General features: G+C 39.8%; 1 long non-coding RNA gene across 1 annotated transcript in view; it reads left to right on the plus strand.

Annotated features, from left to right (window-relative positions):
* The window catches only part of LOC103788553 (uncharacterized), a 204,857-nt gene that overhangs the window by 71,562 nt on the left and 110,254 nt on the right, over nucleotides 1-23,041 (plus strand). The window contains exons 2-4 of the long non-coding RNA XR_004735151.3: nucleotides 5,001-5,082; nucleotides 7,711-7,873; nucleotides 9,004-9,128. This is a non-coding gene — a long non-coding RNA (uncharacterized LOC103788553). The remainder of the gene's footprint in view (nucleotides 1-5,000; nucleotides 5,083-7,710; nucleotides 7,874-9,003; nucleotides 9,129-23,041) is intronic.

Below are 23,041 nucleotides of genomic sequence, written 5' to 3' on the forward strand. Positions count from 1 at the left end.
ATCAGTTCTTATAAGAATTCCATAAAGTCTGGCCCTTCTCATTCTTTGGACACTTAAGACATCTGTGGGGTAACTCTTCTAGAAAACTGAGGATGAATGGGACTGGGATGGTTGGAGCCATTTTTTATTTTGAGAGAGAATCTCACTTTTGTTCCCCAGGCTGGAGTGCAGTGGTACAATCTTGGCTCACTGAAACCTCCACCTCCTGGGTTCAAGCAATTCTCCTGCCTCAGCCTCCTGAGTAGCTGGGATTAAAGGCATTTGCCACCATGCCCAGCTAATTTTTGTATTTGTAGTAAAGATGGGGTTTCACCATGTTGGTCAGGCTGGTCTCAAACTCCTGACCTCGTGATCCTCCTGCCTCGGCCTCGCAAAATGGTGGGATTACAGGCTTGAGCCACCGTGTCTAGCCCTTTCTTTTTGTTTTTTTTTTTTTGGTGAGATGAATTTTCACTCTTGTTGCCCAGGCTCGAGTGCAATGGTGTAGTCTCAGCTCACTGCAACCTCTACGTCCTGGGTTCAAGGGATCCACCTGTCTCGGCCTCCCAAGTAGCTGGGATTACAGGTGCCTGCCACCATGCCTAGCTAATTTTTGTATTTTTAGTAGAGATGGAGTCTCACTGTGTTGGCCAGGCTGGTCTCAGATTCCTGACCTCAGGTGATCCAACCATCTCAGCCTCCCAAAGTGCTAGGATTTACAGGCATGAGCCATGGTGCCCAGCTGGTGCTGTTTCTTGGCTATGAAGTCTAGGATTTCCATTTCTAAGTGTTCCCTAATTGAGAGCCAGTCTTTTGTCAGCGGAATGCCATTTGGCTCCAAGATGATTCCTCAGAACTTCCAGGAGAAAGCCAGTACCCTAGGCTGTGTACAGGAGGGCCTTGGCTGGTCGGTCCCCATGTTCTTTACTCTTGTCTCCTACTACTCCGCACATGCGCACTTTCTCCATGCTGCACTATGGAATAATTTATGGATGTTTTCAAATGTTATTCTTACTTCTGAAATTTTCTCCCATGGTTTTTTATCAAAATATATTTTATGGCTGATTGTGGTGGCTCACACCTATACTCCCAGCACTTTGTCGGGGGCCAAGGTTGGTGGATCATTTGAGGCCAGGAGTTCAAGACCAGTCTGGACAACATGGTGAAAACTTGTCTCCACTAAAGATACAAAAATTAGATGGTGGTAGTAGTGTGTGCCTGTAATCCCAAGTACTCAGGAGGCTGAGGCAGGAGAATTGCTTGAGCCTGGAAAGCAGAGGTTGTGGTGAGCCGAGATCTCACCACTGCTCTTCAGTCTGGGCAATAGAGCGAGACCCTGTCTCAAAAACAAAACAAAACAAAAACCTTCTGTGCACCTTTATAAAGCATCTTATTCTTCGGGAATATTTTACAAGTCCCGGGTCTGATTTATTTCTGTTTTCCGGCTGAGCCTGTCCACACCCTACTTGTGCGCTTACCACACTGCTGTGCCTTCCGTAGTTTTCCTGTCAGTCTTGTTAGACGGTAAGGCATTTAAGGGAAAGAAATTCACTAGAGCATTTGCGTATGTGCATGCATCCTCACTGGCTAGCACAGTGCTTAGCCAACAACTTTGAATAAATGTTGGTAGATACATCTCTTGTCCTATAGCAGGCTCAGAATTGTGAGAATTTATAAATCATGAGTATGATTTAAAACTCCCAGGAATACAAATTTCCTAGAAAAAAAATAAAGCATGTGACAATACTTTAAAAAAATGTAAAGAGAACTGAATAAAGTATATTATCATATTATACAATGTAAGTAAGTATAAGAACATTATATTATTATTATAATGGATGCGGTATTCATCCACATGTTTACTTAGCTAATACCTATTTGGCAAAAACTGAGCAAAGCACAGATAGAACAGGTAGGGCATGTATAGGAGACTTACATGATTGAGTTCAGATATTGGAAGACTGGAAGTTCAGGTACAATGTTGAGTGGTTTACTGACCTCTGTATGCTGTGGAGTGGCTAGCTGTGATTGTGGTGTTTAGTAGAAGATATGAGCTCTAATTAGCTGATTGGCCTTGAGTAAAATCACTTTCTGAGCTTCAGTAGCTTCTTCTGTAAAGCCTGGTTAATGTTAAAAATCTCCAGTATTGCAGAGTTATTGTGCTATTCAGTAAATGACAGGATCTAACGTGAATACTCACATGTGTGCCTGGCACCAGGCTTGGCTGCATCGGTGTGTGACCCATGCAGCTGCACAGGGCCTTGCCTTCCTCTAATGCTCTGCCTTTGCCATCCTGGAGTTCTTCATAATTATTGAACAAGGTACCTCACATTTTCATTTCACTCTGGGGCCCTTAAATTATGTAGCCAGTTCTGCCTGACACATAGTAGGCACATAATAGTGCTCTCAAGAGAGCCCTGAATTCTCGCCCTGGCATTAGAAGGGAACCCAAGGAGCTCCTTCCAGTGAGTGTTGTGCTCTGATGATGTCTTCATTTTGCTTTTCTGCAGAAGGTGAGCGGTGCCTCCTCCTATTCCCACATCTGCTTCCTGTGGAGTACATAGATTTTCAATTCTGCCATCCACTTTCTCTCATTTATTTAGAAATGCCATACTGCGATCATTCTCTTATCTTAACTACTACTTTTATCCCCCACCTGCCCCCTCTCCCTACCAAGATAAACACATTGGCCACCAGCTGTACATAAAATCAAAACGCAAATTCCTTTTTGATTCCACCAAGGTTTGAGTTGCAATTTTTTTTTTTTGTGGTGTTAAAATACTTTTCAAAAATGTAAATTTTTTTAAAAAAAACATTAAGTCACTGAGATAATTTGATTTTGGCTTCTACCATGTTAACTTTAAGATTTAAGTATCTTTGTTGGTCCTAAATTGACTATGAGTTTTGCTCTGATGAAAATTACTTGTGCCAGAAAGCTACAGTGGGTTGAAACATTCTGCCACAGTAATCCCTGTGGATTAGAGCACATTGAAGCACAACCATGGGAAATAGAATGCTTCTTTTAAACCACTGAGCCAACAAATAAGGTCATTTGATGCTGAGAGACTGTGATCATCCATGAAGGGGCTAGTTCACCAGAAACATTAAGCTGGTTTGGGTGGACCCATCTGTTGGTGGTGAAAACACTGGGGTTTCTTTTTTCATCAATCCTTCTTTGGTTTTTTTATCCTTCCAAGTTACAAGTTACAAGATCACAAACTTACCAAATAACAAAACAAGGTGGTTTTATTCACACCTGCCTAAAGCTAAGTCAACTTTTGTGCAGAGTCTGTTGCCTTTCAGCTTTCTGTTTAAATGACTTAACATGGCAATGTTTTAGGCATTCTAAAGAGGAAATTTCCAGGTGTTATGTCTAAATGACAATTCAGAGATATTTACTTTATATTTCCCCCAAACGGTCTGAGAGGGAAAACTGAAGGAAAGAAAACTGGAAAAAACAAAACCAGTTGGAATCATGCCTGGCGTGTTTACTTTAGGAAATCTCTTAACACTCATTTTAATCAATTGAAAAGAGATGGTTCATCAGATCATAGAATTTTAGAGCCAAAAGGAGCCTTAGAGATTATCTCATCTGATTCTCTCATTTTATGGATGGAGAAACTGGGGTGCAGTGAGGGGGAAAGGCCTTCCTAGTGTTCCATGGCTAATTAGCAGCTGGGCAGACAACCCAGGTCTAATGCCCAACCTGGAGGACTGCCTGAGTTTTATACCCGTTCAAAGACAATATATTTCCAAATCAAAAAGGCTTATAAAAGTAACTTAGCACAGGAAGAATATATTTTTCAATGGAATGAGAGCTTTCAAGTATGTTTCAGAATACTGCCTGTATTGGATATTAAATTATTTTGCATATGGTAGATACTAAAAAAAAAATTGTCAATTGATAAATCTGTTCAGAAAAACTTAATTTACAAGAATAAAGGGAAAGAAACCCCCTACAGAAATAAGTCTAAGATCACATAAGGAAAAAATGCTTATATTTAATATTAAAGAAAATAAGTCTCCAAAGAAAAAATCCCAAAGGCAAGATCAGGTGTCATTTTTCAAACATAAAAAGAAACCTAAATGGTGGGGTATTTGCAGACTCTCTAGGTCACATATCAAAAAGGTGGACCATACAATGCATTGTCCAAACTGGGACATTTTTGAGAATGAAAGTGGGCATTATAAATATTTTTGTTAAGGTGACAAGTATAAATTGGGACTTTGCAGGGCAACTAGGACATATAGATCATTTTTTGTGTAAAAACAAATAAAAAATTTGCATTGATTATCTACCCTGTGCTAGATACTTTACTGTATTTTAAATTTTTATTTTAATTTTGGGGGTACATGTGTGGGATACACAGGTTTGTTAAATAGGTAAATGTCTGCCATGGTGATTTGCTGCACCTGTCAATCCATCACCTAGGTATTAAGCCCAGCATGCATCTCTTAGTGGTGGGGCAAGTAAAGAATTTAGTAGCATTTTATTATGACAGGTTCAATATTATATTAAGAGGTAAAGATGTGGGGTCTCATAATTTTCATTTCCTACAATGAACAATCCAGACATCTTTTTTGTTTACTTATATAGGAAGCAATAAAGGCTTTTTGTGTATCTCTCCTGCACACTGTATTCCCTGACCTGCTACAATTTCTTTCGTAAGTCCCTCTTTCTAAACTTCTATGAGTGGCAAAATTCAAATAGGATTATTTGGCATTGAATATTTCTCTGAAAACTGCTTCCTAGTGAGGAAGGTTTCTTTGTTTTGACAAGATAGGTTGCGGCTGAATTTGCTTTTCTTACTTTTAGTTGGTTTTATAATGGGATTGTTGAAAGCAATGAACAGTTTAGAAAAAAACCCTTGGTGTTGTGAAATAGAGACTATTTCCAAAGTTTGTTCAAAATCTGATTACATTAGCAATTTCTCAAATCCATTGTACTGGCTTTGTAATTTGATGACCCACGGTGTCTATTGACTCAGTCAGTGAATTTCGTTGTTGTTTTTTTCTTAAAGGAAGAGAAAAAGACCTGACTCTGTTTGGAAAATGCAAACATGGAAGAACTCAGAAACAATAGGTTTCTAGACTGGCTGGAAGGTAAGCTCTAACTCTACTGATTTGCTTGCCTTTGTTTGTTCTGCCTCTGTGGGTAGCTGGGACTATCCCTAAATAAATCTTTGAGGTTTTCCACAATGCATTAAGTAACACTCACAAGCTGTGCTCTGAGGAGTTTTATTCATTTTGTAGGTGATATGGTTTGGTTGTGTCCCCACCCAAATCTCATCTTGAATTATAATCCCCGTAATCACCATGTGTCATGGGAGGGACCCAACGGGAGGTAATTGAATCATGGGGGCATTTTCCCCCATGCTGTTCTCATGATAGTGAGTGAGTTCTCATAAGATCTGATGGTTTTATAAGTGTCTGGCATTTCCCCTGATGTCACTCATTCACTCTCTTGCTGCCCTTGGAAGAGGTGCCTTCCACCATGATTGTAAGTTTCCCGAGGCCGCCCTAGCCATGTGGAACTGTGAGTCAATTAAACCTCTTTTCTCTATAAATTACCTAGTCTTGGGTATTTCTTCATAGCAGCATGAGAACAGACCAATACTATAGGAAAGGAGAAATCTAGATATTTGAATATAGCTAATAGAGTTATTGAACCTAGAACATGTGCCTAAACGTTAGTACCTACTGTTTTCCTTATAATATTCTCACTTCATCTTTACAACAATCCTCTGAAAATGTAAACCATTATTCAACCCAGTTTGCAGGTGATGAAGCTGAGGCTTAGAAAGGCAGCCTGGCCAGGCACCCTGGGAGCTGTAATTTGCAAGCAGCTTTGTCTGGCCCCAGGGCTATATAGTTAGATCCTAATTAATCACTCTGCTAGGCTCTGTTTGAAGAATCTCCTGGCTTTATCTCAATTTTGAAAGAATTTTCTTCATGGAAAGCCAAGCATCCAACTATCAGAGCCAGAACATTGCCTGCTACTATGGGTTGAATTGTTTCTCCTCAAAAAGGTACGTTGAAGTCCTAACCCCTAATATCTCAGAATGAGACTTTGTTTGGAGATAGGGTCGGTCTTGACAGGGCTTAGCAACTTAAAACTAGGTCATCAGTGTGGTTACTCAACTAGCATAACTCAGTGTCCTTATTAAAAGGAGAAATTTGGACACAGAGGAATAACAATGTGAAGAAACAGAGGTAGAAGATGGCCATTTACAAACCAGGGCTACTGAAAGCCAGGACAGAGGGGTGGAACAGACCCTCCCAAGAACCTTCAGAGGGAGCATGACCCTTCTGGCCTCTAGAATGGTGAGAGGAGAAATGTCTGTTGTTGAAGTTACCCAGTCTATGGTACTTTGTTTTAGCAACCCTAGCAAAGAAATACACACACTCGCCCATATTTCAGTGGGTGTGGACTTGCTAGTGAATGGCCAACTGTTTCATCTACTTTTTCTGACTGCGGCTGGTGCAAGGAGCAGGACCCAGGTCTAAGCTGGAAATACCTGAGATGGAGCACAAGCCAGCTGCACCCATCTCCAGGCTCCAGATTGAGGTGAAGCCCTCATAGCTCCACCCTGAACCCTGGAGAGAGGGAGGGGAGGGCCTATGTGGTGGCTCTGACCAGCCCTCCAGACACAGATAGCAGTGGTTCCAAGGGGAGTCCTTTTCCTCTCTTTCCAACCCCCAGTGGTTTCTAATATTCCCTCCAGTGACTCTAATTGATGGGAGAATGATCTGTCACAGCTGTTGAATAATACACGTGCTGATGATTTCTTAATAACTTAGAAGACCTTGTGATGGAGTGAGGAGAAGGAAGAAAAACATATCCTACCTCTTGCAAAGGGGGAAACAAAAGCCTTCATTCGAATTTTTCACAGAAATAATCCTAGAGCTGCCAGGTGGAACCTGATCATCAACTTCTAGCAGAAACAACCTGAGTTTATCAAACTCACTACTAGCTCTAAGCACAACTGGAAACACAACACTACTATTAACTAGAAATAATAAAATGCTCAATAAACCTCAAATTATGAAGGCCTAGCCAGGAAACTCTCAGACACTCATGTTTACAGCACACCTGGCATGTAGTTTCACAATAAAGTATAAAATCTGCCCTTTTAAATAGCACAGAATTGGTGGCACAGCACATTTACACTCTTTAAGATGTAAGCCAGAGTTTGTAGAGTTTATAAACTCCTCATAAGTAATTGCTACAATGTGAAAGTTTGGAATAAAAGGAGTGGTTTGACAAGCTGTAGAGGTCAAAACAGCTTTTCTTGTCTGAAGAGAAAGTGGACAGGAAAGTAAATATTGTTGTTAGGGAATTGCTTTGGCCAGGGGGGAGAAAAAGCCTGTAAAGACAATTTTGTTCTGCCTTTCTTTGATTTCTACTTTAGAGTTGAGGACAAACTTGGAAAGAAGAAAGTATTGGTTAAATAGGGTGTTAGAACAGTGATGACCCGTGTAAGGGCAGCATTTCTTCTCATCAACATGGAGGAGCCAGGTGGGGCTGCCTCTGGGGACTTGTTCTTTTGGTATGTGTTTCTGCTGTTGAGTTGCCATATTTTGTGGTTTTCCCTGATTCTGGGCTTTTCCACATCCATGCCAAGCCACTCCATATCTCATCCTCACTCTTCTCCCAGCCCCTCCCCAGTTCCTTCAGGACGTTTTCATTCTTTAAAAAGCAAAACCCTTTCTTTCTTTTTTTTTTTAAAGGCTCTTTAGAGGGTCTTGCTCTGTTGCCCACAATCACAGCTCAATCATAGCTCACTGCAGACCGGAACTCCTCAGCGGAAGCAATCCTCCTGCCTCTCAGCCTCCTGGGTAGCTGGCAGTATAGGCTCACACCACTACATCAAGCAAATTTGTATGTATGTATGTAAGTATGTGTGTATGTACGTATGTATGTATGTAGAAACAAGGTTTTGCTTTGTTGCCCAAGCTGGTCTCAAACTCCCTCCAAGACATTTTTTGATATCATCACTAGCCTCAGCAGCATTCTGGTCACTCATTCCTTCCCCAAATTCTTCTCTCTTTTCTCTGTGGAGTCCTGGCCTGCCTTCACCGATGGCAACATATATTTTTCTAAAACCCTCTGTTGCAGGTTAGGTCCTGAGAAATAGACTATGAGATGGAGATTGGGAAGTGGTCAGCCCCTGAGGGAATAAAGGAAGCAGGATGGGGCAGAGAGAACCGATCCCGGTGCATCAGGAGGAGCCTCCGCTGGCCCCCTGGGAAACCCTTCAGAGTTGTCCCCAGTGGAGGCCAGAGGCTGGGTCTTGGTAACCCACCATCAAACAGTGCTAGGGGTGGGCTACCCTAGGGAGGAGGATGATCTTAGGCAAGTCACCTCTTTTTGGCTGAGGGCAGCTCTCTTCTAGGGAGGGACTCAGTTGGGAGCCCTTACCTTCGAACGTGCCAATGCTTTGCAGTTGGAGGAATGGGCACTGAGTCTCACTAGAGTGGATCTGGGTGGGTACTACTGTGTTGAATACACCCGCACTGTAAAGATCACATGTGAGGCAGACAAGACCTTATAGAGAGAGAAGCAAGTAAAGTTAAGGAGAACCTTAAATCTAATTTTTCACATCTACTAAAGTATAACAGTAAAACACATTAAGTACAATGTTATTTTACATATTGTTATTTGGTAGTTATGTTCTATAATTAAGTTACTTATTATTTATCTCCTTCAGGATCTGTCTCCTTCTTAGTTTTAATAAGATAAATGTGTTTTTCTTTGTTACAAGTAATATAACTGCCACTAATGAGCACAGACTATATTCCAGATATATTTTTATTAAATCTTCATAAGACTCTGCAAGAAAGATAAGTTGGTACCCACTTTATAAATGACAAAAACAAAAATGACTTGTCCAATTCACACATAAATGGCAGAACTGGGATCTGAATCCAACTGACCCTGGAAACTACTTTTAAATCTATCATGTTGCATTTTATCCTAATAAACGTTTCATTTTCCTTTTTGTCCTCTTTCCAAATATCCAGTGCCTCTCTGATTTGTTTTCACTCCAAGTTATGAAAGTCCATCCCTGAAATGTGACTGTCGTCCCAGAAATAACGACACGGAGGAGACACTGAGAACCTGTGCATAACCTCCTTGGAGTAACTAGGTGGGTGGTCCACAGAGAGCCCTCCAGGTTCCCAGGCTGGAACTGGCCTGGGCTTCCCGATGGTGTTCCACATGAACTCCCTGTCATCCAGTGATGCAGGGCTGTCTTGTTGGCCTTTCCTCAGTTCCCTGAATCACTCAAGATTTCACTGCAACAACCTCAATCCATACTTCACTAGTCTGTTCACTACCCAACCCTCAGTTCTTTTCCTCTGTTTGCTAATAGGAATGATTACTGATGACTAAAAATTCAGATTTAAAAGCCTCATGAAAACAAAAAGAATAAATGTATATGTTCCCACATCCTAAAATCTCAGACAAAGGGAAGAGTGAGTTAGGAATGACTACTGTATATACAGTGACTTAAAGAGCCATCTTAGTGTATCTTTTTACCAGCACATTCCATGTCTAAAGCCTGGTTTGGTCAAGACTAGAAAATCCTAGAGTTTGATACTTCAGGTAAAGAAATTCCTTACTTAAGCATTTCAGAGATTTCAAATTTAAGTAGAGTCAACTCTCTGTCTCCCCCTATCCCCATACACACACACGCACATATATAAAATACAATTTTGTATTATATATAAATATATATTATAATTTATAAAATTATAACAAAAGAAAATTACAAATTTAAACAGAACCATGACAGGTTGATAGGTGCATCAAACCACCATGGCACACATTTACCTATGTAACAAACCTGCACGTTCTGCACATGTATCCTGGAACTTAAAAAAAAAAATAGAACAAATTCTCTCTATACATACATATAAACACACATGCAAAATATGTATCTATACTCTATATCTATTATATACATATTACACATAGATGTATGTACATACAATTTATACAGTTACAACAAAACAAATCTTATCTAGCTCTATCTCAACTTAAAATGTACCATGTGGGCTTTAGAGAAGCCGTCAGAATGGAGTGCTTTGGTGAGGCCCTTTTTTATACTAGAATGGTAGAATTATAATCTCTGTTTTTGAAATAAAAAAATAGATTTTTGTCTGTCTGGGATAATGTAATATAACCTACCTGGAGGCAGAGGAGAATGGAGCACATGATTCTTTCAGTCATTTCTCTCTCCATAATTACATTTTTAGAAGGAGAGAATAAAGATTCCTTTGGCTTCACCCATTATTATACCGTTTGAAGAGGATTTAGAGTTTAATATTTGTCATTCAGCCACTTTCCTAATTTTATGTGTAATTGGCCAAGAAATTGAAGTTTCAAAATCATTCTCAATATGCTAAATTCCCATATGTATTTCAATTCAATACACATTTATTACATTTTTTTCGGGGAATTAGGGGCTGAGGGAAGGAGGCCAAATGAGGAGGCACAGGCCTGTCTTTGCAGGGTTGGGCATCCATTGAGGAAGGAGGACTTCTTCACAACCTACTAGCATGAACTGCTGAGCTCCCAGCATAAATGTCATTTAATGGAAGCACAAAGGCAGGCTCATTGAATTCTCTTGAGGGGTTGGAGGAGGACCAGGGAAACCTTTACGAGGGGCTGACATTGGAACTGGGTCAAAGATGAGTGGAATCTAACTGGGGTGCAGGAAGGAAGAAAGGAAGAAAAATTTCTTTGAGCTACCTCTCCGCTGGCCTGTTGTAATTTGCCCTCAGTCATTGTGTTTATTCTAGGGTGTCTGAGGGATCAGACATGAAAGGCCTGAATCTCTGCCAGGATTCTTTATTTCAGGATGGTCCATTGTTCCCCATCTGCACTTCTGATTAGGTGAAGTGTTGCATCAGGTCAACTCCGCACTTCTAGTCAACCTAGGTGTTTTGTATGTGAGGCCTCTGCTGCATCTTACCATCTTGTCACCCCATAATCAGAATGTTCCTTCCCAGAAACTCCACCATTAGAGCAGATTCCTGATGTGAATATTCTTCCTCTCAAGCCTGTCCTATCCTCCTAATCTTTAAAAACAGTTGCACTGTGTCTTCCAGCACTGCTGTACCCAGAGATAAATCTCTCCTTCCACATTTGTATTATTTTGCAGGATATTGTTGAAAACGTGTGTACCTAAATAACATATAGTAAAGCCAAGGTGTATTTACTTTTCCCTTTCATGAATTTGACTTTGACAGGCATCATATAGTTGAAAAGGATGCATGCTTTTTTGGGGGTTGTTGCACAGACACATGACCACAGCGCGCGCTTGAGGCCAGCACACATCTTCACATGAAGGCAGTGAACTTGGACTTCAGTACAGTTCGCTTTCTTTGGATTCCTAGCCACCCTCAAACACAGGCTGCCCTTCTTGCCATCAGCTTGTTGTTAACTAATCCCTCTAAACTCTGAATCCTTATCCTCAAGACATCTACTCCACAGAAACACAGTCTATTGGTGGAATCTCAGGCACGGTAACTGGTCTAAGAAGAAACGTGTAGTGAAGGACCTGCCAGTCACATGTCAAAGAGCACAAATGGCTACTGGGGCTATTATAAAGGAGCCTTACCTAAACTTATATAAAGGCAGTGACAGCTGCCCTTTCTGTACCCACAAATTTTTACCAAAAATATTTGGATTTTGTAACTTCTAGAAACTATTGGTTGGTGGTTTCTTTGACACTGAATTAACTCTGCCCACTACCTTTCTTGGGTTTTCAGATATAGAGGCACCTAAGATGCCACTTCTTATTCACAGGTGAAGTAGAAGCTCATCAGCTTTGAACTCCTCATCATTCTGCTTCTCCACTCACAGCATCTGTTTCTGTGCATGCCTAAACATTTCTCCTGCTCCACTGCCTCCTCAGACCCGAAGCAAGCCCGTTTCCTTGTGCTCTAGATTACACCGGCTCACACTTCTCAGGAATCTTTCCATTGGTTTCTCTTTCTTTCCTATATCTTCAAACTATTTCTCTTTGTTTCTTGTGTGGTTTCTTTCCATCACATGAATGTGTGCAAACCGTTCTCACCTGAGCATCTATAGTCCCTTCTTTGGATTTGAAGAGATACTGCCTTATCACCTTTGACTGTTTCCCTCTTTGGCTTCAGTCGATTAAAGTTGACAGTCTTTCTTTCCAATCTGATATGACTCTTCTTTCTAATGTCACCAATGACCCTGTAGGGGTTGACCTCCATGGACCCTTCTCAGTCGTCTTACTTGATTTTCCCTGCAACATTTAACACTGCTGATCTCTCCATTCCTCTTAAATTTTCATTCCTCATTTTGTTTCCTCCTTGAGCTCCTTGTGCCTTTTCTTGGTCTTTCTAGGTGTGTTTTCCCTCCTAAATATTGAAATTTATGTAAATATTGATAACATAAATCTCTCATCACTCTCTTTCTCTTCTTTAGTTCTGGGGCTGTCTCCAAAACTCCAACAGTTTATAATTCCTCTTTACGCTGTTGACTCTGAACTTGTATCTCCCACCTAGACTTCTCTTCTCTTCCTTGCTCCAGATATATGTACTCAAGTTTCTAATGGGCATCTACATCAAGTCAATCCAGACATCTCAAACTTGCTCCATCCCAAAGTATCTATTTCCCCTTCAACTCTCTTCATCTTACTTTGTCTCTTATATTCCCTAACAGGTGCCTGGTAATACTGTGCACCTACAGTCCTCCTGGATTTATTCCCCTCCTTCATCTCACACAGTCAACTGAATGACAAACTCATCAGTTGCACCAGCACCAGACACCTCTTGGCCATGCCCTCTTCTAATTCTTTACTACTACAACCGCCATTTGGGCAACCATTACTTCTTATATGAACTGTTTTTCTGTTCCTGTTCTCACCCTTCGCCAGCCACACACCCAAACACCACTATCTGCCACCAGTTTGATCATGTCAGAATTCTTTAAAAACCCTCATTGCTTACAGCAGAGAGAACCATGGTCCACGGGCCGAATCTAGCCTACTGTCCAGTTTTATAAAAAAGCTTTATTGGAATACAGCGACTTTCATTCATTTACATGTTGTTATGCTACTTTAATGCAATGGCTGAGTTGAATAGTTGTGAAAGAGATTATAGGACCTGTAAAACCTAAAATATTTACTGCCTGGCCCTTTACAGAAAAAGTTTGTTGGGCCTTGGTTTGGAGTATTAATCAAATCTTCATAGCCGGGCACAAAAGGCCCTTCAACAAATCTGTTCTGTCTGCCTGTCCAGATTCATGTTCTTTGATGTCTTCTTCAACAGAAAGCAATATTGGATTTTTTTAAATACATAAAGCTGTGTAACATGGTGGTTAAAGTTCAGCCAGGAAACCTGGTCTGAATTCTGGTTCTGCTACTAATCTGTGTGATCCTGGGCAAGTTACTTAAAATCTTTGTGGTTTAATTTCCCCATCAAATGGAACTATATTCCCTTTTACATTTTAGCATAGCTGTGAGTGGTAAACAAGGGCTGGGTGAGATTTCAGATGGTTCCATTCAAACTCTTTCTAATTTAGTCAACTGTTGAAACATATTTATTGCTTCAGAGCCTCATTGTATTTGTTTTTAATTTAAAGCTCATGAAATGGTCTTTTGGGTGATAGTTCGTGGTGTTAGAGTATACTAAAATATATTTTTGAGAGCAATGGTAAACATCAAAATATTCTCACTGACATAAACTCTCTTGTCTCAACTGACTTATCTGATACTTTGTAGGAACAAGTATTAACATGCCAATGGAAATCTCAAAGGGATGAGAAAAGGAAAATAGAGGTCTCAGTGAGGAGCCTTAACATTTATTTAAAAAGAGAAAGACTATCTCTTTAAAAAAGCAATTATTTAAAATGTATGCAAGTGCTATATAAACTGAGAAGAACCAAATACAGATAAGGTATTATATGCAGATCTTTAGCAATCACCCATAGCTGATTGTCTTCATCTGAGTTCATGGGAGAATGAGCTTTTTTGGTCCTCTTGCAATTAGGTAGGGGTCATGTGACTTGTTTGGCCAACAAGCTGTGCCATTCATTACTACCTGCATGAGGCATTGAATTACTGGTCAGAGACTAGCACTCTCTTCTCCTGCCGGATAGAACAGGGAGAGCACTATTCCAGATGATACCTCTAGGTGATGGTGGTATCACCGTGGGATTTCTGAGTCACCTTCTGGGTGATTGTGGGGGCAGTTAGCTCTGGAGCCACCTGGACCCATAGTAGATTTTTGTGACTGGGAGAAAGAAATGTTGTTGGTTTAACTCATAGCGATTTGAGGCTTCTTTGTCATTGAGAATAACCTAGCCTGTCTTAGCTTATTATTTTTTAAGATAATAATGTTTTCTCCCACTCATGCTCATAGATGGTAGACCTACATGGACATACCTGGAAGGGTAGAGCAGGCTTCCCCACATTGAGCCTCGCATGGGCAGTGAAGGGAGCTGGTCGATTGTTCTGTGCTGATGAGGCAGGGATGCCCCTTTGTGTTTGACTCCTGGTTGTTTTGTCTCTTATAATTAGCAGTTTTTGTTATTGTACTTGTGAGGCAAAGCTTTAGGAGCAAAGGCCACAGCTTTCATGATAAATGCCTCCTCAAACATTTCCAACCTAAAAATAAAGTAACATAAAACCTCGCAAATGAATGTGGTAGCAAGCTGCAAATGTCAATTCTGCCATTGTATGGATTTAAAATCAAATGTAAACAATGTTTGAGAAAACATTGACCTTAATCCAGGCTTTTTTCACACTAGTAATTAGTTCTCCTGCAGCAGGCTCCAGCTGAAAGCTGGGTCAGCACCCTCTCCCCTAGGAAGCTGAGAAAATTCTCACTGCGGTCAGACCACAAGACAGGGCCCCTGGGGATGTTGTCAGCTGCAGTTGCCACTTTGCCCATTTGTGGTAAAGGGCAGGCTTCTTGGCAAATGCTCTCCTACCTTGGCTTGCAGGGAGTGGGCAGAAATTCTCTCTTCACTGTGGGCAGTAATTAGAGGGGAGGCGTGGAGGCAGGTTCATAGAGGTACAAGAGGGCATTGGCCAAAATTCTAGCATTCAGACAGCAGACTTCACCCATGGTGGGAATATTACAACTGAAAAGATACTTTAACTTAAAAAAAAAATCTTAATAATTACACTTTGGTAGATATTTTGAAAAAATATTCTGAGATGCAATGCTGACCATGAAGTCAAATTACCTGAGGATTTCATTATTTGATTTTCATTCTGCAGTTTCTTCAGTAATCAGAACTTCTGTTAACACACACTCCTGATTCAGAAAACAATGGATACGTATGAATGTCTTCAGAAATTTGAGATCAAATACCTGGTTTCAGTTTCCCATGGTGCGCACTGTCATGTTAGGCCCAAGAAACAGACATTGAATTGTGTATAAAAAGCACAAATCAGGAGGCCGGGCATGGTAGCTCAAGCCTGTAATCCCAGCACTTTGGGAGGCCGAGGCGGGTGGATCACGAGGTCAAGATATGGAGACCATCCTGGTCAACATGGTGAAAACCCGTCTCTACTAAAAATACAAAAAATTAGCTGGGCATGGTGGCGCGTGCCTGTAATCCCAGCTACTCAGGAGGCTGAGGCAGGAGAATTGCCTGAACTCAGGAGGCAGAGGTTGCGGTGAGCCGAGATCGCACCATTGCACTCCAGCCTGGGTAACAAGAGCGAAACTCTGTCTCAAAAAAAAAAAAAAAAAAAAAAAAAAGAAAGAAAAAGCACAAATCAGTGAATAAATAAGAACTCAAGTATTTGGAGCTGTTATTCAGAACTGTCTGCAGATTCTGACATCCTTATGAACTTCCATGACACTTAAAAGTTTATCTGAGAGCCTTTGCTCTAAGACTCTCAAGATTATTGTCTCTGTTTCTAACTCAAAGAACCCAGAGAAAATAAGATTCTACTTAGTGAGGTGAAAAAATCATTTGAAAATCAGATAAATTTCAATGACTTCAGTATTAACAATTTATTATTATAGTATTCACTAACATTAGGCAGGCTGGATAGAAATTTTCTCTAAAGTGCTAAGCAGAAAGAATTTAATGATTTCAGTTTAATTCCCTGTTGACCTGAAGTCCATTCTGGAAAGAAAAAATAAAAGCCATCAATGTGCGTTATACTTAAGATCTGAGTCTCAGATGCAACTCTGATCTTGAGCTGGGAAAACCAAGTATCCAAAAATGTGTCCTGAGTCTACTGAAATTTCATCATGATTGAACAAGGTTAATCTTATCAACAGCTAGTTTCTATGTTAGGACAGTAAATTAAAATACCATTCTTTGCCTTAACAAGAAAAATGAATAAGAAGAATAAGAAATTTAAATGACTTTGCCGAATCAATTCTTTGGCTTGCTTTTTTGCAGCTTCCCTTTGCTGAGACAAGACAGGGAAGAAAATGGCTCTTACCTGTCTGCTGTCTTTTTCTTTCTTCTGATCCTTCTGGACTTTGCTCGTCATTTTTTTCAGGTCATTACATCCCTTCTGGATTAATTTCTTTCATATCCCATTGGCTGGGTTGCCAAAACTCATTTCTTCATTACTGTTCTTTGCTTAAGGGTGTCAGTTGCTGAATCCTCTGCCACATCCCCTTTGATCTGCCTCGGATTTTATTTTTTTATAACATATTTCTTTCTTTCCTTTGTTTACCCCAGTGGCAGAAAAAGAGGATTAATTATTTCTATGAAGCCAGTACTTCTCTTTTTGTCAAAGTGCTGGCAAACAGAACACATTTACCTTAAGAAAGTGCGTGCATTTCTCTGTAGGCTGTGATTTTGGGTTCTATAAATTCAACGTTAAATTTCCTGAGAGCAGGATCTCTGTTTACAAATTCTCTTGGAGGGGCCCATCTAACAGTGACAAGTATCTGCAGGTCTAAGTCCAACTCCAAAACAAGCCTCCTTGTCCCTAGCCCCAGTGCCTCCAAATTTGTCTTTCTGAAACACAAGTAAAAATGACGGTACTCATGTCACTCCTCAGTCCCAAATATTTCCTAGGCTCTTCACTACCTTCTCAAGAAACCCATACTATTTAAATAGCATCAGGACACTTTTCCCCCTGCTTACTTCATCTCTTTGCATTCTCTACAGATCTAGTATCTTGCATTTTAGTCTTACTAAAATGTCTGGGATTCCCAGATTGGAAGCATTCTCTTCTATCTTTAAGCTTTTGGACCTGCTATTTTCTCCTGGAAGTACCTTTCACTCCTTTGTCTAGTTGGCAAACTTCTCACAGTTTTTAAGACTCAGCCTAGAATCAGCCTCTCTGAAAACTTTTCCCATTTACCCAAGACCTACGGCTGCACTGTCTCCTTAACCTTTTTGTTCAATTTCAGTGTTGAACTGATCACATTCAATATAACTGTCTACTTGCCTGGATCACCCAGCAGGTTTTGATCTGCTTAAGGGCAAGACTTTGATCTAATTCATCTTTGGGATCTCCATGACCTGTTAAAGAACTTGGTATTTCATAGGGCTGAAAAATATTATGCGCTCAAATCAGTGAATAAGTGAATGATGGATTGCAAAGTAACTCAGTATTTCTCATTAGTTGCATGGCATAAATTATGAATTGCTCTAGTTTTATTTTTCTTTTTGGTAGGCAATAAGAGTATTCCCGAATGCAGGTACTTAATAGTTGTTACTGCTGTTATTCTAATTAATTAGGACTCATGCTTTGAACAATATGAATTGATTGTATGCATAGTCTAAATTTTTCAGGAATTTGTGGCTTCCTTTTTACAATTTCATGGAGCTTCTCATCTTTTTCCTAGATAAGCCACATTTCTATTGGTTTTCTGGAGAGCAAATACGATTTGGACTCTGTTCACTTTAAGAATGTCCTGAATCCTAAGGAAAAATTGCACTAATCTGAATTTACCAAGGTAGTGTTGGATTCAAAATTGGGGTCATATTATATATACCACAGTTATTTTTCTACATTTCTCTATTTCATTATATTGTCTTATTGTGAGTATTGTAGCATGTTATTAAATATTCTAGGTAAATATAATTATTGATTACATAATATATCATTGTGTGATTGTACTCTTTCTTAAATTTTTCATTCCTTCAGTCACTTTTAAGTATTGTTTCATTAAGCTTGTACATGTGCATGTGTATTTTTGTTTATATATTTATATGTTTGCACTGTGTTATGATGTTAAATGTATTTCTTAGTATAGATTGGGATCAATAGGGTTTAGATGCCACTGACTTACCTATAGGGTAGTTCTGAGACTACATATTCTCCCCTAGTATTTTTCTTACAAAGGCAAATTAGATTATGATAAACCTCAAGGAAGGCAACTTGGAAAAACTTCGTAAGTCTAAGGCATGTGTGTAGAAGCTAAGCTAGTCCTACCACAGGATAATGAAATATATTATTGATAAATATAATATACTTGGTTTCCTTGTATCACTTATGGAGACTGTATTCATTATTTTTAAATTCACTCTCCAGACCTACATTAAGCCTCCTGACTGTTTTATCTCCCCATGTCCCTGGTTCTTTGCCACTTAAGACAGCAGACTGGGGATACTCCAAATGGGGGGCCCAAGGCAGTGGACTCGGTTCAATATAGTCAATAGTCAAATATTATTCCTGCCTCTGGTCAGCCAGCCTCAATCCTCTGCTGTCATTCCTACCATGTTCAATCCATTGTCAAAACTGAGCTATGTCTCAGAAGTGGGCAGTTTCAGTTAAAGAAATAAGAATAGTAGTTGCTGCTTTGAAAAATTGCATTATATATTTCTGTACAGCAATATGATTATTGATATAGGAGATTAATATCTTCAGAACTCTTGAATCTTGTTTTTCTATAATAACACCTAGTACATCCCAACAGTGCATGGTAATTCCTCATGTGTACATTTTCTACAATTCATCTTGGTGATTCACCATTTCTAATGTTAGTAATTTACTGTAATAAGCCATGAGCTGACACCCAGGCTGGTTGAGACAGAGGCAACTTTCAATCTACAGCAAGTGGAGAAGAGTACTTGAGTGATACATTGTCTACATTCTGAAAGCATCTTAATGATCCTAAGTGGTTTGGATGTTTAGAGGAAGTTCACAGGCACTGAATCAATTGCACATTATTAAAAAAATACAATACATAAGGCTTGGGTGCTAAAGGAATGCTATCTGTTTCCCCTTCCATAGACTGAGAAGAAGGAAAAGGTAGCAGGTTAGGAAAGGATTGGAGCAATGCTTTTGTTCCCTTGTATGACTTATGAAGCATGGGGTAAATGCATGTTTTGTTATGTGTTCATGTCTGGTTTCCACGTGTGCCTGGGCAAAAATGAATGAATCCAGGCAAGTTTGGGGATCACGGAACTTCCCAATCTATTGTTTTTCAAATGTCTTGCATTTAACAAAGCACTAAACATCTTTAGCTGAACACCACTTCATATTAAATTATTAAACACACACACACACACACACACACACACACACACACACCCCAGAATATAGAATCCACGTTTCCAAGGCCTTTCACTTTTTTTTTTTCAATAAGGGTAGTCAGATACCTTTGGAACTGTGCCTTTCATAACAAATTATTTCTTTTCTGATAATGAGAATGAGAAATCTATGATTATTAGAACACACACACATTATCATCATGTAGATTGAAATAGTTCAGAAGGTCAATTTCCTAATAGAAGAACACAAGCCATCAATTTGATGAATTGCATTTTACTTTTTTTTCAGAGTGGGCCCTTTAATTTGGCTTCATTATTAAATAAAGCAGAGAATTCTAGTGCCGGAAAACTCCTGCCAGCTATTTTTAGATCCACATCTATGTTTCTCTCCCGAACTGTGGAAGGCATCTATGTATCTATGTAGTGGAAAAAACATGGCCATTGTCTTCAGACAGCTTTGGGTTGCCCCTGTGACTGGTTGAGTAGCCCTAGGCAAGTCACTTTACTTCTTTAAGGCTTCATTTCTTCATTGGTGGAAAGAGCACAATAATTCTTCACACTGTGTTCTTGTGAGAATTAAATGTCTAATCTGTGGCAAGTGCCTAACACATGGCCCATAGGGAGCAGAGGCTCAGGGAACAGTAGCAGTTAGCTCAGAGATGCTGCTCTAATCACTCTCTCCAGTTGTGCAATCAATGCAATTGGTCTCTCAGTCACAGAGACCAATGCAGAAGGTGCTCTGCTTTCTCCACCTCGGGCACTTCTGTGTGTTCCCTGACTTGCCACCATTGCCTTGTTGGCTGGTCCAAGACTATTGCAGGTGTGCTATTTAGATGTTTAGGCTGAACGCCAGTTCAAAATCAACAGTGTTGCCCTTGATGACCACAGCATAGAGCTGTCTTCCCTGAAGAACTTGATGAGATTTTCTCGCCTCTGCATTCTCTGGCTTACTATGGCTTCTGCACTGCATCTCACACTCCCACCCTGTTGGCAATAGTCTCTCTTTTCCTGTGCTGAAGGCAGCCTAAGAGAAAACTGAGTCCTTTGTGTTAAATACATTTCCCCTCTCTTTTTACATTGGTTAAGTGCCCACAAATGTTATAAGGACCGTGAAAGACGAAGTAACAATGTCTAGCTAGCAGACTGGAAGAGGAGTAAATACAGAAGTAGAAAACTGGCAAAAGCCGCTGTTGTCTATTGCCCTGTTATCACAAATCTGGTCTTGCTTCCTTTGTCCAAGAGACCAGATGTAGGGCAAAGGTCATTTCTGTGATATGACATGATATGGTACGATAAGATTATGATATATTAGTTAATCTTCATTATTCACCAAGTCCATATGTGACTTTACCTCTTCACTAAAATTTATTTGTAACTCCAAAATCAATATGCCTGATGCTTTCACAATCATTCAGACATGCAGAGCATGAAAAATTTGAGACCTGCTCTGTACAAATTCCCAGCTGAGGTTAAACAAGGCGTTCCTCTGTTCTGTGTCCTCTCATGCAGAGGTGACCAGAGGATGCAGACAGCAGGGGGCAGGGCAGGGTAGGACAAAATCTCTGTCTTTGGGGCCAGTTGGATGGAGTCTGAATCCTAACTCTGGCACCTGTCAGTGGGGTAGCTTCAGTCAAGTCTCAACATTTCTGAGCCACATTTTTCTCTATTGTAAAATAAAGAAAATAGAATCTACTAATCTATTATCAATATCTTCCCTGTAGCAAAGCACCACACATCTTTAGCTTAACACTACTTCAAATTTAATTGTAAAATTCATGTATATTTATATCAGAAGATAGAATCCACGTTTCCAAAGCCTTTTACATTTTAAGTTATTTTTTAGGATTCAAGATTATGATCAATCTACCTATGTATATCATTCTTTGTATATATACGCACATACATACAAGTGCTCATCGTTAAAAACAACAGTTTCATATTTGCTAATTGAGTGTTTGCAGAGACTTTATAGAACGCCGTGAGTAATGAGAATGTTCTCTTGTGTGTGGGTGTGTGTGTATACAACTTTTCCACTGTACTCTTTCTACTCTTCCACTGGAAGGTGTATATAAATCCATATCTCTCTACATATGTACATATCATATATCTTTCACTGGAGACATATATATGTATCTTTCAGTGGAAGAGTAGGCAGGGAATAGTAACTAGACCTTGGCTTCAGTTCCATTTCTATCAAGGAGGTCCACTGATGTGTGAACAGAGACCTTACTTTATGCCCCATAGTTCTCTAATATATAAAGTTGGGATCAAGGTGTCTGCCTTCCCAACAAGAAGTTGTTGTGGGTATAAAATGAGTTTCACAGACATGAACATACTTAGTAATTTTAAAAGCACGCTAATAATAGAAGGCATTAGTACTGTCTGGTACATGTCCAGGCAGCAGGAACAGTGATGAAGCTAGGATGGTCGTTCTGTGGGGGCTGTAGTCTACACTGGATTGTTTGAATACATTGTTCACTTCTTTATTGATTTATTTATTCAATCCTTCAACAGACTTTTGTATTGAAAGATGATTGTGCCCAGCCCTATGTAGGATGCCAAGGATACAAATGAATAAGTGAGATTCATCTCTTAAGAAGCTTAGTGGGGAAGGAGACAAACATGCTATCTGGATTCTAGGAAGGGGTAGTCTAGGCTTACATTCTTCCACCAGACCCAACTTTTTCACATGGCCCTAGGTCTCTATATGACAGTGGGGACTCTCTTTTATTGGTGCCAGTTGCATATGGGTCTGTGCTTGTACACATGTGTGCATGGATATGAATGTGACCAGAGGTAGGAGCGGGGATGTAACATACACTGGTGCTTTCAGTAAGTGCACTCTCCTAGGTGTTCTGCCTTCATTCATACTCATTCCCTTAGTTTTATGGTTTCATAATCCTTTCTCTGGGATGTTGGTAACATTTCTCATGTCTATAACTACCAATATAGGGAAATTTACACATGCCCACATGATTCCTGAGAGATAAATGCATTCACTAAACAAATGCATGCACTTCAGATGTGCTCTGTGAGAAGGATGTTAGGCTCTTTTTGAATCCAAAGCCTGAAGGTCCCAGCCTAAATATACTCACTGACATAGTTCCCTCATGTATTATTTATCTGATAACTTCAATTCTCTGATCTCATGTGAAAGCAATTCTTAGATAATAATGTGTGTATGAGCCAAAAATATCAGTTTAAGGAGCCATAAAATTGCAAGTGCTTTTTAAAACTATCTTGATTATGTATGTAAAATAAAAAGAAAAATTTTAGACTTCTCTAGAAATTTGCCTTGCCATGAGATGTGAGTGGTCATACAATCTGTCCTAAAAGAGCTAAAAGAAAACTTGGTACTTACATGAGCCAAATCCTTCCTTTCACAGATAAGGTCTAGAGTGATGAAGTGGATTCCCAATGTTTGAATTGTTTGCATGAAAATATCATGAAATCTGGCTAAAATACAATGTATCTTAGATCTTTTCTCTCATCTTTCTTCTCTTTACTTTTTCTCTTTTTTCATTCATTCATTCTTTCATGCATTAGTTTATTACTCAGAGTGGACTGGAAGCGTTTATGTGCAAGGTATACTCATAA

Source organism: Callithrix jacchus, chromosome 16, assembly GCF_049354715.1.
Source record: "Callithrix jacchus isolate 240 chromosome 16, calJac240_pri, whole genome shotgun sequence".
Lineage (NCBI taxonomy): Eukaryota > Metazoa > Chordata > Mammalia > Primates > Cebidae > Callithrix > Callithrix jacchus.